Genomic DNA, 16,892 nt, shown 5'->3' with positions numbered 1-16,892 from the left:
TGATAGCTCTAATGTTGTGAGTGAAATATTTGACTCTAGCACAAAAGTTAGAAACTACTACTGACAGTATTTAGAGGTGGGATTAACATGAACAGCCTAATGATAGCTCTAATGTTGTGAGTGAAATATTTGACTCTAGCACAAAAGTTAGAAACTACTACTGACAGTATTTAGAGGTGGGATTAACATGAACAGCCTAATGATAGCTCTAATGTTGTGAGTGAAATATTTGACTCTAGCACAAAAGTTAGAAACTACTACATTTAGTATTCAGAACTCAGAAATTCTTTATTGACAGACATAATTAACACTGCATTAGCGTCAACAATAATACTTGTATGTAATAGTTAATTGCATTAGATGATTCAAAATAACACAATTAAATTAAATATTATAAAAACAAAAAAGTGAGACTAATTAATATAGCAATAAAGTTTTTGTTAATGCTAAAATAAACTAAAGTACATATAGGAGGCCCTTCATCTGATATTAAAGTAGTCTGACAAGAGCACTCAAGAAAGTCCCTGACACCTTTATAAGCTATATCAAATGCCGCTTGATTTACCTCTCAAAAAAAGGACTTGTTTTTATTTTCCTACCCCCAGGGGGGAGTTCTGTCTCCTCTCCTGTGGGCCATGGTGGTAGATGATCTTCTTAGCAAAGCAGAGAAAAGAGGGAACAAGGCTACAAGGCACGCTGGAACGCCTAATTCAAAAAGAACTAAACCTCATAAGCTGGTGTCATGGGGAAGGTCTACGGATCAAACCATCTAAAAAACAAATATGATTACCTTTACCAGGAAGAGAAAGTTCCAGCTTACACAACCCGTTCTGGAGGGAATCAGCATAAACCAAACGAAACAAGTGAAATACCTGGGTTTAATCCTGGATAAGAAGCTCACTTGGAACTCTCATATTGAAAACAGGATAGCTAAAGCGACAATGGCTCTTGGGGCCTGTAAGAGACTTTTTGGATTTAAATGGGGACTTAAACCCAAAATGATACATTGGATTTACAAAACCATATTTAAATCAATGGTCACATATGCTGCCTTAGTGTGGTGGTTGAAAGTAAAGCAAACAACAGCTGCTAAAATGCTACAGAGTCTCTAAAGGCTAGCTTGCTTAAGCATCACGGGAGCGATGAGCTCCTGCCCAACACTAGTAATTGAAGTGGTCCTGGGATACACTCCTCTGGGGCAGGAGGTGGTGAGAACAGCTGCTCTAAGTGCAATGAAGCTTCTAGGAACAAAGGCAATAAATACTACCTCCTTAGAAGGCAACATGAAGATATTGCAAGTATTTCCTGAGGCTGAAATGCTAAACAAAGTGTCAGACGCAATGGTTAAGAAATACTCCTTTGACAATCCATATACGGTCTCTATAGGAAGTAGGAAGGAATGGATTAAAAAGGAGGCCCCTAGTCTACAAAAGGAGTCCTGAAGTTTTACAGAGATGGTTCACGCCTTGACTCTAGAGCAGGATACGGAATACACGGACCTGGGGTTGACATGGCTGTGCCCCTAGGAAGACATGCCACCGTTTTTCAGGCGGAGGTCATGGCAATAGACTCATGTTCCAGAAGACTCATACAAATGAGGACAATAGGATTAAAATACCTAATACTTTCTGATAGTCAGGCTGCACTGAAGGCACTTGATACCTGTTCGTTTGATTCGAAAGCGGTCTGGGAATGTAAGAATGCTCTAGTAGAGCTGGCAATGAATAACACTCGGTTGGGTACCTGGTTATGAAGGCATTCATGGAAATAAAAAACCAGACATCCTCGCCAAAAAGGGAGTGGAATCCATAATGGTGGTGGGGCCTGAGCCAGGTTGCAGGATAGCCTTCTCCAAGATTACAGCTCTGGTCAAAGATTGGGAAAAGAGGACAAGACACAATAATTGGAGTAGAGCCTCAGGATTAAGACTATCCAAAATGTTTATCTCTCCTAATGTTAAAGGGTGGTCAGCTCTCTTAGATCAGAATAAGGAGGATATAAGAATAATATTAGGAATGTTGACAGGACATGGCCCTCTAAAGAAACATCTTATGAAGATAGGCCTTAGCCAGACTAAAAAATGTAGACTCTGTGGAGAAGAGGAGGAATCAGTAGAGCACATTTTTGTCTGCCATCTTAGAAACTCTGAAAAGATACCTGGGAGCATATCTCCTCGTCCCCAAGGATATCAGAGAACAGGAGCCCTCAAATCTGATTGGTTTTTGCAAAAGCCTCGGACTTTGAGGACACAAAATTAATTAAAGTAAGGGAGGGGCAAAGGTCCTTTCAGGGCTAAGCACGGGGACAAACTGTCCTTTTCCCTAAGGAAGGAAAAAAAATTCTAAGTCCTTCATAAAGGAATACTAAAACTGTAGTGATCTTTGAGTCTTAGAATTTTGGGACTCTTAGTGACGATCTTGCTAGGAAAATTAAGAGAGCGTATTTTTGTCTTAGCTAGAAGAAAAGTTACGTCAAAGTAATAAGAAATTAGATTTGTAAATTCATTAAATTTATCATTTAAGTCCTCTAGTTTAAAGACACTACTCCATGTTTAATTTTTTGGAAAATGCCTGAATGTTTGGATATTGTAGGACGTTATTCTTCGTATCATAACTTAGGCAACGGTATGGTCTTAGCTGGGAGGATGATCACAGCTTCCTGGCCATGATGATCCGATAACAAAGTTAACACCACATTGCTATTTATCAAGCTAGGATCAATGTTAGTAAAGATATTGTCGATTGCAGTTTTTTAACCCTTAAACTCTCTGGTGTAAGAGGTTATGGTATGTCTTAGACCAAATGTATTCATGATATGAATGAAATGTCTGCTGGATGCCTGATTACTCAATAGATCTATGTTGAAGTCTCCAATAACAAAAAGTTTATGACTCCACCGAACAACTCTATCAAGACAGTCACCAATCAAACGAAAGAATTCTTCACAGTTATATCCAGGAATTCTGTAGACAGCAATAATTATAATACTCTTACCATTCCAAAGCTGAACTTTTGTAGCAGATCATTGAAAAAAACTCTCTGAATAAAAATGGGACACATTGACACGTTCACAACCACATTACTATTTGCCAGGATACATATTTCACTCTTTTGCCGAGCTTGACAACAAAAGGCCAATACATTATTATACTCCAAAAGAGAGGACTCCAACTGTAATTCCGATAGCTTGTACTCAGATAAGCAAATTATTTCAGGGTGGTCACTCTCCAAGTGTATTTCTAGAAGGTCTTTGTTCGAATCCCACAGATGTTCTGGTGGAAAATAGTGAAAGCTTTATAACTGACACCTGCCTCAGAGGAAAAGTATGATGTCATTTTCTTGGCTCCTTAACCTTTCACGTTATAACAAATAATAATTTGCCTCGGAATTAATACATGTTTTTTATTTAAATTTAGAATTGTACACTATTCGGGTACTAAGCATTAGTTCTGCTCTAGCACATGTAGTCTAGGGATCTGTGCTTTAACGCCATAATGAGGACTAACAACACTGTGCATTACACCAGATTTGAGATTAACATGAATAACCTAATGCTAGTTCTAACAGTGTAGCACATGTAGTCTAGGGATCTGTGCTTTACGCCATAATGAGGACTAACAACACTGTGCATTACACCAGATTTGAGATTAACATGAATAACCTAATGCTAGTTCTAACAGTGTAGCACATGTAGTCTAGGGATCTGTGCTTTACGCCATAATGAGGACTAACAACACTGTGCATTACACCAGATTTGAGATTAACATGAATAACCTAATGCTAGTTCTAACAGTGTAGCACATGTAGTCTAGGGATCTGTGCTTTACGCCATAATGAGGACTAACAACACTGTGCATTACACCAGATTTGAGATTAACATGAATAACCTAATGCTAGTTCTAACAGTGTAGCACATGTAGTCTAGGGATCTGTGCTTTACGCCATAATGAGGACTAACAACACTGTGCATTACACCAGATTTGAGATTAACATGAATAACCTAATGCTAGTTCTAACAGTGTAGCACATGTAGTCTAGGGATCTGTGCTTTACGCCATAGTGAAGGCTAACAACACTGTACATTACACCAGATTTGAGATTAACATGAATAACCTAATGCTAGTTCTAACAGTGTGAGTGAAATATTTAACCTGTTACGAAAGTTAGAAACTACTACAGTCAGTATTTATTGATGGATTATGATAAGCAGGCTGATATCTGTTCTAACAGTGTAGTGAAATACTTTATTTTGGCACAAAATTTAGAAACTACTACAGTCAGTATTTATAGATGGATTATGATAAGCAGGCTGATATCTGTTCTAACAGTGTAGTGAAATACTTTATTTTGGCACAAAATTTAGAAACTACTACAGTCAAAATTCAGAGTCATATTAACATTAGGACAAGCCAAGGTGTAAATGTGTTATGTGCCTTGCATTTTAAAATTTAACGTATGACGTACGGGGCTCCTCATTTAATTGAGACATTTTAATCTTTTTAACTTTGGCTTAATAAGTAGAGGAAATTACAAATTGTTATTATAAATAAATTCATAGTAACTAAACATGAACAAGAATGCAATATTAACTTCTTACCAATCTGCTGTGTTAATTCTGGTACGCTGCAGCACAAGTTCAAGGCTTGGGAAGTCAGCAGCTAAAACAATCGGTACAAATATCATGTCAAATAGTACAATACCAAAAATAATTATAGATACGTTTTAAAATATATACAACATTAAGTTTTGAAGTATACTATGCATGAGAGACACTTTTTTTTTACAAATACATGAAAGCATTTATTTATCCAATAGTGTACTTCTTGCTTGAAACCGAGTTAATTTATCAATTTTTTGGATTTAAGTGACCCCAAAATCTGAAAATAGTTGATACATAAAGATAGATAACAGAAAATATAGTAATCAATCAAGAATCAAGAAGCTTTGTTCTCATTAAACACACAAGTGTACAATAGACATTGTCATGAACATAATAAACATGTATCAATCAATAATTTTATTGTAAGAATACAATTTTTACACTGCATGACTAGGTCTAGGTAACTTATGTTATGGCCTAACCATACTAAAATGTAGTGTAGCCTACATATAAACGATTACACACAGCTATACAACAATTTCTTTCATTTATATAAATGCCTTCATTTTCAGTTACTGCATCACATATTTCTATGATTGACACTTTAAACCTTTTCTCTCATGGCTCTCTACCGTACGTTTGACTGCGATGTTCAACCTTTTAAAATTCTTTAGATTAAATTCATTATCTTAACAGTTTAAATAAGGACGAAATGATTATCTTGGCTGAGGATTTCAACTTTGACTTGCTAGAAAACTCCCCTTATACTGACAGATACTTGAACTGTATAGTAGGTGCTGGTCTCAATTATTTATATAGATAAACCAACAAGGGTAACAAAAACTAGAAAGTCATACCTGGATCACTTATAACGGCATGAACAATGTACAGAATGAGATAGCTGATCACTATAGCACTAGTCTTAGCATTACAGCTTCACAGATGATTATAGACTCTGCACTCTTGTCCACTGGAATGTGATTTTCAGAACGAAAATATGGTTATACACCACTTTTGTAAAACAGTAGATAAAGCGATTATTAATTCTAGGAAAACGATTAAAAAATCATCTAGATTCAAGAGGCTTAAGCCTTGGATTACAAATTATATAATCAAATTAATAAGAGATAAATTGAGCAAAAAAAATGAGAAAACAGACTATTGACCCTATATAGACTATATACCCAGCATATGGAGTAGTTAAACTGTTAATCTAACACACGGTTGTACTAGTAGAAGTTTGATACCTTTAAGGTGGGTAGTTTATTAGATAGATATCTTTATTGATCTTTAAACATTTACATGCAATGGATCTCGTCACAATATAATGCAATTACAATTTGTAAGTTAGAACAGATCAAGAATTGCATTCAAATATATATAGATTACATATAAACAATGGTAATCAATCGTGCAGTAAACTCATAGTTAAATAACGGGCATAATACTGTTGAATCAAAGCAATAGTTAATAAGTTAAAAGTGTTTTTTTTAATATATATACATTACATATAAACAATGGTAATCAATCGTGCAATAAACTCATAGTTGAATCACAGGCATAATACCGTTGAATTAAAGCAATAGTTAATAAGTTAAAAGTGTTTTTTTTAATATATATAGATTACATATAAACAATGGTAATCAATCGTGCAATAAACTCATAGTTGAATCACAGGCATAATACCGTTGAATCAAAGCAATAGTTAATAAGTTAAAAGTGTTTTTTTTAATATATATAGATTACATATAAACAATGGTAATCAATCGTGCAATAAACTCATAGTTAAATAACGGGCATAATACTGTTGAATCAAAGCAATAGTTAATAAGTTAAAAGTGTTTTTTTTAATATATATAGATTACATATAAACAATGGTAATCAATCGTGCAATAAACTCATAGTTGAATCACAGGCATAATACCGTTGAATTAAAGCAATAGTTAATAAGTTAAAAGTGTTTTTTTTAATATATATAGATTACATATAAACAATGGTAATCAATCGTGCAATAAACTCATAGTTGAATCACAGGCATAATACTGTTGAATTAAAGCAATAGTTAATAAGTTAAAAGTGTTTTTTTAATATATATAGATTACATATAAACAATGGTAATCAATCGTGCAATAAACTCATAGTTGAATCACAGGCATAATACTGTTGAATTAAAGCAATAGTTAATAAGTTAAAAGTGTTTTTTTTAATATATATAGATTACATATAAACAATGGTAATCAATCGTGCAATAAACTCATAGTTGAATCACAGGCATAATACTGTTGAATTAAAGCAATAGTTAATAAGTTAAAAGTGTTTTTTTAAAATAAACATTAATATAAATAGTTAAGTAGACTCATAACAATGTTAAAAATACAAAACACGCAACCCAGAGCAAGACATTATTTTAACTTAACATGCAAACGTAACATACAATGGTAACATAGACAAAAAAATTATCAAAAATAAGCTACAGTTTAGGTAAAAATTAAAATACACATGTAACTTATAACTCCTCAACATTAAAATGCTAGTGTCAGAACTGTAAAATTCATCGAGTATGTAAAAAGATCTTTCAATAAGCCAGTCATGCACGACTTTCTTAAATCGTTTTACACTGACATTCTGAGCACTTAAATGTAATTTGTTAAAAAGCGATATACCAACAAACTCATAGGAAAACAAGATCTCACTCAATCTCGTGTATGGTCTATTAATTAAATCTCTATTTCTAATAATATAATTATGTACATGCTTGTTAAGCATGAAGCTGCTAAAATTTATCTTAACGTGCAAAAAAGCAAAAAGTATGTATTCCCATCTAAAATTCTCATGGCCTTCTTTTGCGTATAAAAACACTGTTTACGCCACTGGAGTTGCCCCAAAAGAGCAAACCATAAGCTATCGTGCTATGAAAAGATGCAAAATAAACCATTCTTAAGCTATCATTTGGTATGCATTGTTTAAAGTGTCTAAGAAGGTAAATCACTCTATACAACCTTTTACACACGTAGTCAACATTACCAATACTATCAAAACTTGTAAGTGCATTTATTACAGGTCTAAATTAAATGAATACAAAAATCATTCTAAATCGTTTTGGGCTGTAATTAATTAACTGGCAGGTAACAATAATAACAAGGGTTCATTTCCGGTATAAATGTATCTGCTTAATGTTAATCACAGTGTATGTAAAGAGGTCTCCAACGATTTCAAAATGTTTTTTGCTAGTGTTCGACATAACTTGCCAAGATCAATTAACACCGGAGGTGCACTGATTATTGATGATGCAGATTACGGGCTGGACTCACTGTTCACACTTCGGACTGTCACTGAACTGAACGTTATCAGACACGTTACTACAGTGTCCTAGATTGTGCACTGATTATTGATGATGCAGATTACGGGCGGGACTCACTGTTCACACTTCGGACTGTCACTGAACTGGACGTTATCAGACACGTTACTACAGTGTCCTAGATTGTGCACTGATTATCGATGATGCAGATTACGGGCGGGACTCACTGTTCACACTTCGGACTGTCACTGAACTGAACGTTATCAGACACGTTACTACAGTGTCCTAGATTGTGCACTGATTATCGATGATGCAGATTACGGGCGGGACTCACTGTTCACACTTCGGACTGTCACTGAACTGAACGTTATCAGACACGTTACTACAGTATATTTCCTGATAGTTTTAAGTTAGCTAAAGTATTCTCACTTGACAGAGCTAGCACAAGTTATTGTCCCATTTCATTATTAAGCGTGTTCTCTAAGGAGCTGGCGAGAATCGTCAAAGAACAGCTTGTTATGTAAATTATCTTCAGCACAACCAGCAGAGTGTCAATATGGGTTTAGAACTGATAAAAACATTTCAGACGGTCTCTTTGATGTAAACAAAGAAATTTATCACGCTTTATCGATAGTACAAGAACCTTTTTAATTTTCCTTGACCTAAAGAAAGTGATTGATAGTGTAGATAGAAATAAATTAATTTATAAATTATCAGCTATAGGCGATAAAATCAAGAAAGTGTCATCATACAAATATTTGGGCGTGGTGTTTAATTCTCGAATGAAATGGATGTCATATAATTTTTTTAATAAGACAAGAATATATATATATATATATATATATATATATATATATATATATATATTGCTTTAAGGTATTTAAATGGCATTTTGAGTTTTGAAGAAACTAAAATAATTTATTATGCTTATGTACAATCCCGTTTTTCTTATGGCATTCTAGGTTGGGGAGGGGGGTGATTTTTCTACATTTATTACAAGTTCAGAAATCTATTCTAAACACTGGTTTTGCAAAGTGTAGAAGACATCCTTCTGATTTATCTTTTCAAAAACTGGAATCATGCCAATTAATTATTTTTATTAATGTCTTATTTATTTATATTTACGAATATTTCAGCTCAATCGTTCTTTAATTCCACATTTTTATAACACAAGATATGCAAATATAGTCGGAATTAACACTATCCACCAACACAAATCATTGCGACAACAAACAGTTTTTATCAAACACATATTTTATATCAAAATTATTCTAATCGTTTTAGAAATTTCAAGCTGTTTGATTCTCCCTCTTTTGAGGTTTTTAAGAAACAAGTCAAGGGGTTTTTGATTCTCATTAGCAGTGAGGAGGCCAAATCACTTATCTCTGTTGACTACAGACGGACATAGACTAACTGACAACTGACTGACGGGATTTTTCCCACTCCTCTCCTCTCCAAACTAAAGATAGAAAAATCCATTTTCACTAAGGACTTACCCTATATTTATTAATTTTTGTTCACTTGGTATTTTCATCTGGTTTGTTTACTTTCTCTACATTATTGCTAATTTCCAAAATTCTTAAGTCATATCTATAAGTTATTCTATTTCAGATCATTTCTTTCAATTATAACTTTATAAAATTAATATGCTTCAGATAAAAATCCTAATCCTAAAAATGGTCTACGCACAGGCCATTAAGGCCCATGTAGAATCTTTTCCCATGTTTTTTTAATCACACAGAAATTGGGTACCAAATTAATTCAATTATAAATGCTTTGTTCACTAGGTATAAAATAATATAAAGGTATAGAGAAAAAGGAACAGGTTCTTCAACAGTTGACATGAGACTGGTTCTCCACCAATAAGTTTAAAACTCAAATTCAAAGTATTTACTGCACATTGACATTTGAATAATTACGTAAGTAATACAAACAGGTCCATGGTCAAGTTTTCTAAAGGTATAACTAAAATACAAGCATTCTAGTATGCACTGCATGAATTGTCTATATAGTATTATGTCTATACAGAATAATAAATCATCCTTATTTTACATAGACTGAAGTGATAATATGGTGTAATAATGAATAGTTGCATGGGCGCCAATTTAATTGCAATTCAATGTTGGGATTTTAAAATTGATTAGTTATATTTGAAAAATATTTCTGCATTTCATTTACACTGTAATAAGCCTTTTCTATGAGGAGGTTTTTAATACTATTTTGAAAATTATTATTTTTAAGCTCTTTTAGTGATAAAGGTAAACAATTATACGAGTATAACCGAATTCCCATATGTAGTGGACTTTTTTCAAATAAAGAAGTTTTATGAATTGGAAAGGCAAGAAGAGTTTTGTGTCTAGTATTATGATTATGCTGATTTTTAATAATAATAATAATAATAATAATGTTGTCTTTATTTTCATCAAGCGTTTCTCAGTTACATACAGAACAACTGCTTTTCAGAACAACTATCGTCAAATACAACATATACATGAAAATTAAATAGAAATAAATAAATAAAATCTATACATTAAGCAAATTCTGCCTCATCTTATTCTTAAATGTAGCTATTGAACATTGTTTCACGTTTGGTGGGAGGTCGTTGTACAATTTCGGGCCGAAATAAGAGAAGCTCCTCCTTCCCAACTCCAGCCTAACTTTGGGAAAGTGAAGAAGATTCCCATGGCAGGTTCTGCGCTGAGAGACCTCATCCCGAAATGAGAGCTTCTCACTAAGGTACTGAGGCTCCTGATTAACAAGAGCCTTGTGGACCATGCAACACGTCATGACCCTGCAGACGGTCTCTACCGACATCATCCCAGCGGCATCTCTGTAAGGAGAGACATGCTCAAATCGTTTCAAATTAAAAATGAAACGGATAGCAGAGTTTTGCAACTTTTGAATGCGATGCATGTCTTCTCCAGAAATGCTATTCCCGTAGGCTGGGAAACAGTAGGCGAAAACGGACAGGACTAGTGACTGCATGATACGTAGCTTCGCAGACTCAGGTAAAATATCTCTAAATCTGTAGAGTCCCCTCAGTCTACCGAGTGCTCGTTGACAGGCATGCGTGACATGGTCAGAGAACGTGAGGCCACTGTCTAGCACAACGCCAAGAGTTCTCGCCCTATCAAATACAGCCAAACTCTGGCCATCGAGCCTCACCATCACTCCTCTTTCACTGAGGGACTGCACAATGTTGTGTGGCGCCGTATGCAACACAGTGCACTTGCCTATGTTTAGTTTCAGCCCATTCGCCATTGACCACCCCAATATCTTTTCAAGGTCGACATTGATCATATCAATGGCTGACACCATCTGCGATGGCTCATAAGACAAGTGCAGCTGCGAGTCGTCAGCATACAAATGAACTGTGCAATTTTGCACACAGCTTGGCATATCGGCTGTGTACATATTGAACAGAATAGGCCCTAGGCAACTACCTTGAGGAATGCCTCGATACTTCACAAGCGGGGTTGATGTTTCACTCCCTAAACGCGTCACCTGCAGCCTGGAGTCTAAGTATGACCTTATCCAATTGACTACGCTCAAGTCAAAGCCATAATAGCTCATCTTCGCTAAAAGCATCTCATGGTCCATTGAATCAAAGGCCTTAGAATAATCCAACATAACAATGGAGTTATATTTACCCCTGTCTTTGGCGTCAATCATATCACTGAAAAGATTTGTCAGGGCTGTACATGTACTATGATTGCGCCTGAAGCCCGATTGCAGCTTCGGTAAAATATCCGATGTTTTCATAAAACTGTCTATTTGTCTAATGGCAATCTTTTCCAGTATCTTAGACATGGCTGGGAGTATTGAAATTGGCCTAAGCTGGTCTACCTGATTGGCAGCTTGCCCTTTCGGTATTGGCCGAACAATACTTGTTTTCCATGACTTTGGAAACACGCTGCCAACCAGGGAAACATTTACCAGGTGTGTAATGGCTTTGACTGCGTAGGGGCTCACTGACTTGATCATGTCAATCGAAATTTCATCGCTGCCCACAGCTTTAGATTTTATTTCATTCATTGCCGAAATAACGTCTCTTTTACTGACAGCGTAAAACTTAAATTTATCTCTAATTTCTTCTCGGCCATTGGTTGCAAAAAATTCCCATACGCTTTTATCAATCTTCGGGCCAGCTCCCATGTTTATAAAGTATTCATTGATCTCATGCGCTTTAAGTTCTGGTGGAATGTTCGAGCAATCCCTTGTTTGTACAATATCATTTTTCTTAAGGCATGTCCAGAACTCCTTTGGATTTTTTGAAGAGGATAGCTTTTCAGAAAAAAATCTCTTTTTTGCAATTCTGATCATATTATTCAGTCGGTTTCTTATTTCTTTGTACCTCTCCCAGTCATCTATATGCCTGTACTTCCAATATCTATTTCGCAACTTATTTTTAACCTTCGTCATCTTTCGGATGTCATCGTTTCGCCATGGGGCTTTTTTCTTGGACACTTTCTTACATACTACAGGGGCATTTTTGTCATATACTTTCCTGATATTATTTGTTATCCATGCCTCCACAATATCAACGTCTTGTTCGTTCAATATACCATCCCAGTCACAAGCCGCTATCTCGCTTACAACTTTTTCTGGGTCACAGCTGCTAAAATCTCTATATTTAATAAATTTGTGTTCTATTTTGTTCTTTGTAACCCCAACAATGCAATAGGTTAACTTGTGATCTGTAATGCTTACGCCCCTATGATCCTTAATACTCGAGACATCCACGACGCCGTTCCTCTTGACCTCAACCGACCTGTCCACAATGATGTGGTCTAACAATGTGGCTGAGGTTGTTGTCACTCTGGTGGGCTCATTGACAATCTGTGACGTATTGGATTCTTTCAAGAGTCGGCAGTAATATCGAGATACGTTGCTTGTTTTTGACATGAGATCAACATTCATATCTCCTAAACATATCACACCCCTCACTTCGATCGCAAGATCCACGAACAGAGAGTGAAACAAAGAAGCGAGACAGGTATGCCTAACAATGGGCGGCCTATAAGCCACACACAGCCCGAGCCTCTCTCCCCTCAATTTCAAAACGACACAAATCGCTTCTATGCCGGGGTCAAGCTGATTCACGAAGGAGTGCTGTTCAAATTGAATGCCATCTTTTTAATGTCACCTTTTTGTATTGGTCAAAGGTGTTTGGATAAAGTAAGTTCAACAATTCAAAAATATATAAACCTGGTAATGTGAGTATTTTAGATTTTTTAAATAATGGTTGGCAGCTCTCTCTAAAGTTTGCACCAACCATTGCTCTCAGAACAGCTTTTTGGGCTATGAATAAGTTTTCAAAATCAAGAGATGAACCCCAGAATACAATACAGTATTTCAGAATCGATTGAACATAGGCATAGTATACAATTTTACAAGTAGAAATAGTTACTGAGTCTGCTAATATTTTCATTGGAAAGCGAAAAGAGCTTAGTTTGTATTAACATTAGTTGATAATTAACATGAAATTTCCAGTTTAAAATTCGATAAATTTTCAGTCCTAAAAAAATGTATGTGAATCGACTAGGTTTAATCTGCCGCATTTCAAGACACTGTTATGGTTATTTTTTCTTTTAAAATGCATTAAATTTGTTTTAGTTGGATTTAATAATAGTCCAGCAGAATTAAACCATTCATCAAGTTAATTTAGAGTTCTTATAATTGATTCCTCCATACTTGTTATGTTGTTTTCTTGAATTAGTTTATTTGTATCGTCAGCAAATAAGATAAAATTAATATTTGGAAAGTCAATTGGTAAATTATTAATGTAGACTAGAAAAAGAATTGGAACTAAATTAAACCCTGTGGAACACCATAAGCTGTGTTTTCCCAATAAGATGTAATTTTAACTGAGTTATCATTCATGATAATTCTTTGTTTTCCATCTTTTAAATATGATTCTAAATATTTTAATGTTTTTTTCTTTAATTCCAATTTGAGATAATCAGTGGCGTGTCAAAGGGGGGTTGGCAGGGGCGGATCGCTTTAAGACCTGGTCTCTCAACTTTAAGAACAATGCAGAACAATTTAAGAACTTAAAATTTTCTTTAAGAACAATTTACACATCCACAAGCCCGATTTAGTTGTCCTCACAGAACATTGACTAAGTGAATTAACTTTGAAAAATGTATGCTTGGTGGACTACTGTCTGGTAACTGCATTTTGCAGAGAGAGTCACAGGAAAGGTGGTGTTGCCATCTACAAGCACACTGACATGGCTAATGAGGTGGAGAGTGTTAATATTGCTGACCATTCAGAAGAACTCGTATGTGAAATGTCTTCAATCAGGATAACATTCGACAGGAAATCATGTTTATACATTCTTGGGATATATCGACCACCCAGTGCTCCTCTTGACAATGCCTTGGCCCTGTTAACTGATACCCTCAGCTTACTTCCTTGTGACATCAGTGGAATTTGTATTGTTGGTGATATCAATGTAAATTGCTTGCTTCCATCAAGAGAAAATGTAGCATTATGTGAAGCACTCGCCACCTTCGATGTAACCAGAATACCGTTGCCTCCTACAAGAGTCACTAATACCTCTGCTACTTCCACTGACATTGTCTGCACCAATCTTAACACTGACAGAGTAAAAGTCATAGTGGAAAATACGGGCCTTTCAGATCATATAGGACAGCTTTGCTACGTTGACGCCCCAATAAAGAAAAATGAAGCTTTTAGAACTACTCACAGACAATTTAATCCTGACAACCTCCAGCACTTCAAGGACATCCTGTCACTTCAATCATGGGACAGAGTCTATCAGGCAGCCACAGCAGACGAGGCTTACATGAACTTTATTGATACCCTGACAATAGCCCTTGACATCAAATGTCCACGTAAAATTTGCATACCGAAAAAAAATAGAGGAAAAATTCTAGCCCTACACAACCCAGAAGCTAACAGCCTTAGAAAAGAGTTCATCCTGGCGCTTGACAAATATAAAAAAACTGGAAGTGAGCAAGACAAAGTGGATGCGTTTAACAAGAAAAAAATGTATGATCTAAAACTAGAAACTCTGACGGGAAGAAAATGAAAGCCTTATTGCTGAGTCAAGTAATAAATCTAAAGCCATCTGGAATGTAATCAATAGTGAGAGAATTTCAAGAAAAGACAGTGCAGGGGCAAGATGGCAGATTGATGTTGGAGGAAAGGTAGAAGAAGACCCAGACAAATTGTGTGAACACTTTAATATCTTTTTTCCAATATAGCCGAGCAAACTCTACTGCAAAACAATAAATCAAGAGCCATTGTTATGAGTGATACTTCTTTTCTTGGAACTTCACTTATGGAATGGAGACTCACTTCCTTCAGTGAAGTTTTTAACACTATAATGTCACTGAAGTCAACATCTTCTTCAGGTATCGATGACGTGAGCTCTAAGCTGCTAAAGTTTTGCATTGGTGAAGTATTTTTACCCATTACAGATATAATCAACAAGTCTTTGTCTCAGGGGATTTTCCTAGCAAACTCAAAATATCTAAAGTTTATCCCCTTCATAAGCAGGGAAGCAAAAAGGAGCTACAAAATTTCAGGCCGATATCCCTAATCCCAACTATTTCAAAAATCATAGAAAAAATCATTTTAACCAGAATTCAAAACCACCTTAAACTCAACAATCTCCTGCCTGAAAGACAACATGGGTTTTCCCTGGAAGATCAACCACAAGTGCTTTTACCGATTTAATAGAACACATCATTGACAACTTGGAGGAAGGGAACACAGTTACAAGTGTTTTCCTTGATTTAAGTAAGGCGTTTGACTGTTTGGGCCATAGTTTAATTATCAATAAAATTAAATCTCTTGGTTTTGGAGGGACTACAGTCAAGTGGTTTGAGAGTTACTTAACGGGAAGAGAACAGGTCGTTGAAATAAAACAAAACCTGGATGGAACAGAGAGGACTGCAAGATCTGGGCCCTTGGCTGTTACATGAGGTGTTCCCCAGGGTTCAGTGTTGGGCCCGGTTCTGTTTGTTCTTTTTACTGCAGACCTACCTAAGTATTTGGGTAATATAAGCTACCCAGTCATGTTTGCTGATGACACCGTTCTTGTAACGAGTGGCAGTGCCGTTGAAGACCTGGACATTCGTACCTTCATATCAGTCAGTATGGCACAACAATATTGCTCAAATAACGACCTAGTTTTTAACGCTGCAAAGACAAAATATCTCGCTTCTGGACGATTAAAAGAATACTTGACTGAGCCCCCAGATCTTCAAAGAGTTGACAACACAAAACACTTAGGCCTAACTCTGGATCAAGGCCTCTCCTGGAGCAATCACACCGACCAACTGTGTTCAAGGCTTAGCTCTGCAATCTTTGAAATGAAGAGGATTAAATCCATTGGTACCTCTATCGCTTTGAAAGCCGCATATCACGCTCTGTTCGAATCACATGTTCGATATGGAATAACTCTGTGGGGAAGTTCATCTGCCGGCAACCTTCATCGTGTCCTGGTATTACAGAAGCGGGTTATGCGGATCATGGCAGGACTACAGCCACAAGAATCTTGTAGAGAGGCTTTTAAATCTTTTGAGATACTCATAGTAGTGTCCATATACATCATCGAGGTAATCACCCACGCCTCAAGAGAAAGATTACCAAGGGTTGGTGACGTCAACAGCTACACAACAAGACGGGCAAATGATATATCCCTTCCAGCGCATAGAACAACCCTTTACACCAAGAAGCCTTCCTATAGCGGTGCAAGACTCTTTAACATGCTTCCAGAAAACTTCAAAACATGTGACTCTAAAACTCTGAAGAAAAGACTGCACAGCCTGTTGATAAACTCTACAATTTATAGTTTGAATGAGTTTTTTAATTCTGTTAATGCTATTATTTAAGACATGTATGAGTATGTATATGCATTCATATATTTTCTCCTCATATATATTTTATTTTACAGAAATGTTAGTTAATATCAAATTTTAAAGATATTTTCTCTTTGCATTTATAATAGTTTTAAACTAGT

The 16,892-nt window shown here is 35.8% G+C and overlaps 1 protein-coding gene across 1 annotated transcript in view; it reads right to left on the bottom strand.

The window, feature by feature from the left end:
- LOC124360933 (amyloid beta A4 precursor protein-binding family B member 1-interacting protein-like) overlaps window positions 1–16,892 on the bottom strand; it is a 152,155-nt gene that overhangs the window by 114,275 nt on the left and 20,988 nt on the right. Inside the window, exon 2 of the mRNA XM_046814941.1 lies at window positions 4,597–4,657. The gene's annotated coding sequence lies outside the window, so the exon portion shown is untranslated. The remainder of the gene's footprint in view (window positions 1–4,596; window positions 4,658–16,892) is intronic.

The sequence above is a fragment of the Homalodisca vitripennis genome, chromosome 4 (assembly GCF_021130785.1).
Source record: "Homalodisca vitripennis isolate AUS2020 chromosome 4, UT_GWSS_2.1, whole genome shotgun sequence".
Taxonomy (NCBI): domain Eukaryota; kingdom Metazoa; phylum Arthropoda; class Insecta; order Hemiptera; family Cicadellidae; genus Homalodisca; species Homalodisca vitripennis.
This window is presented reverse-complemented; position numbering and strand designations above follow the sequence as displayed.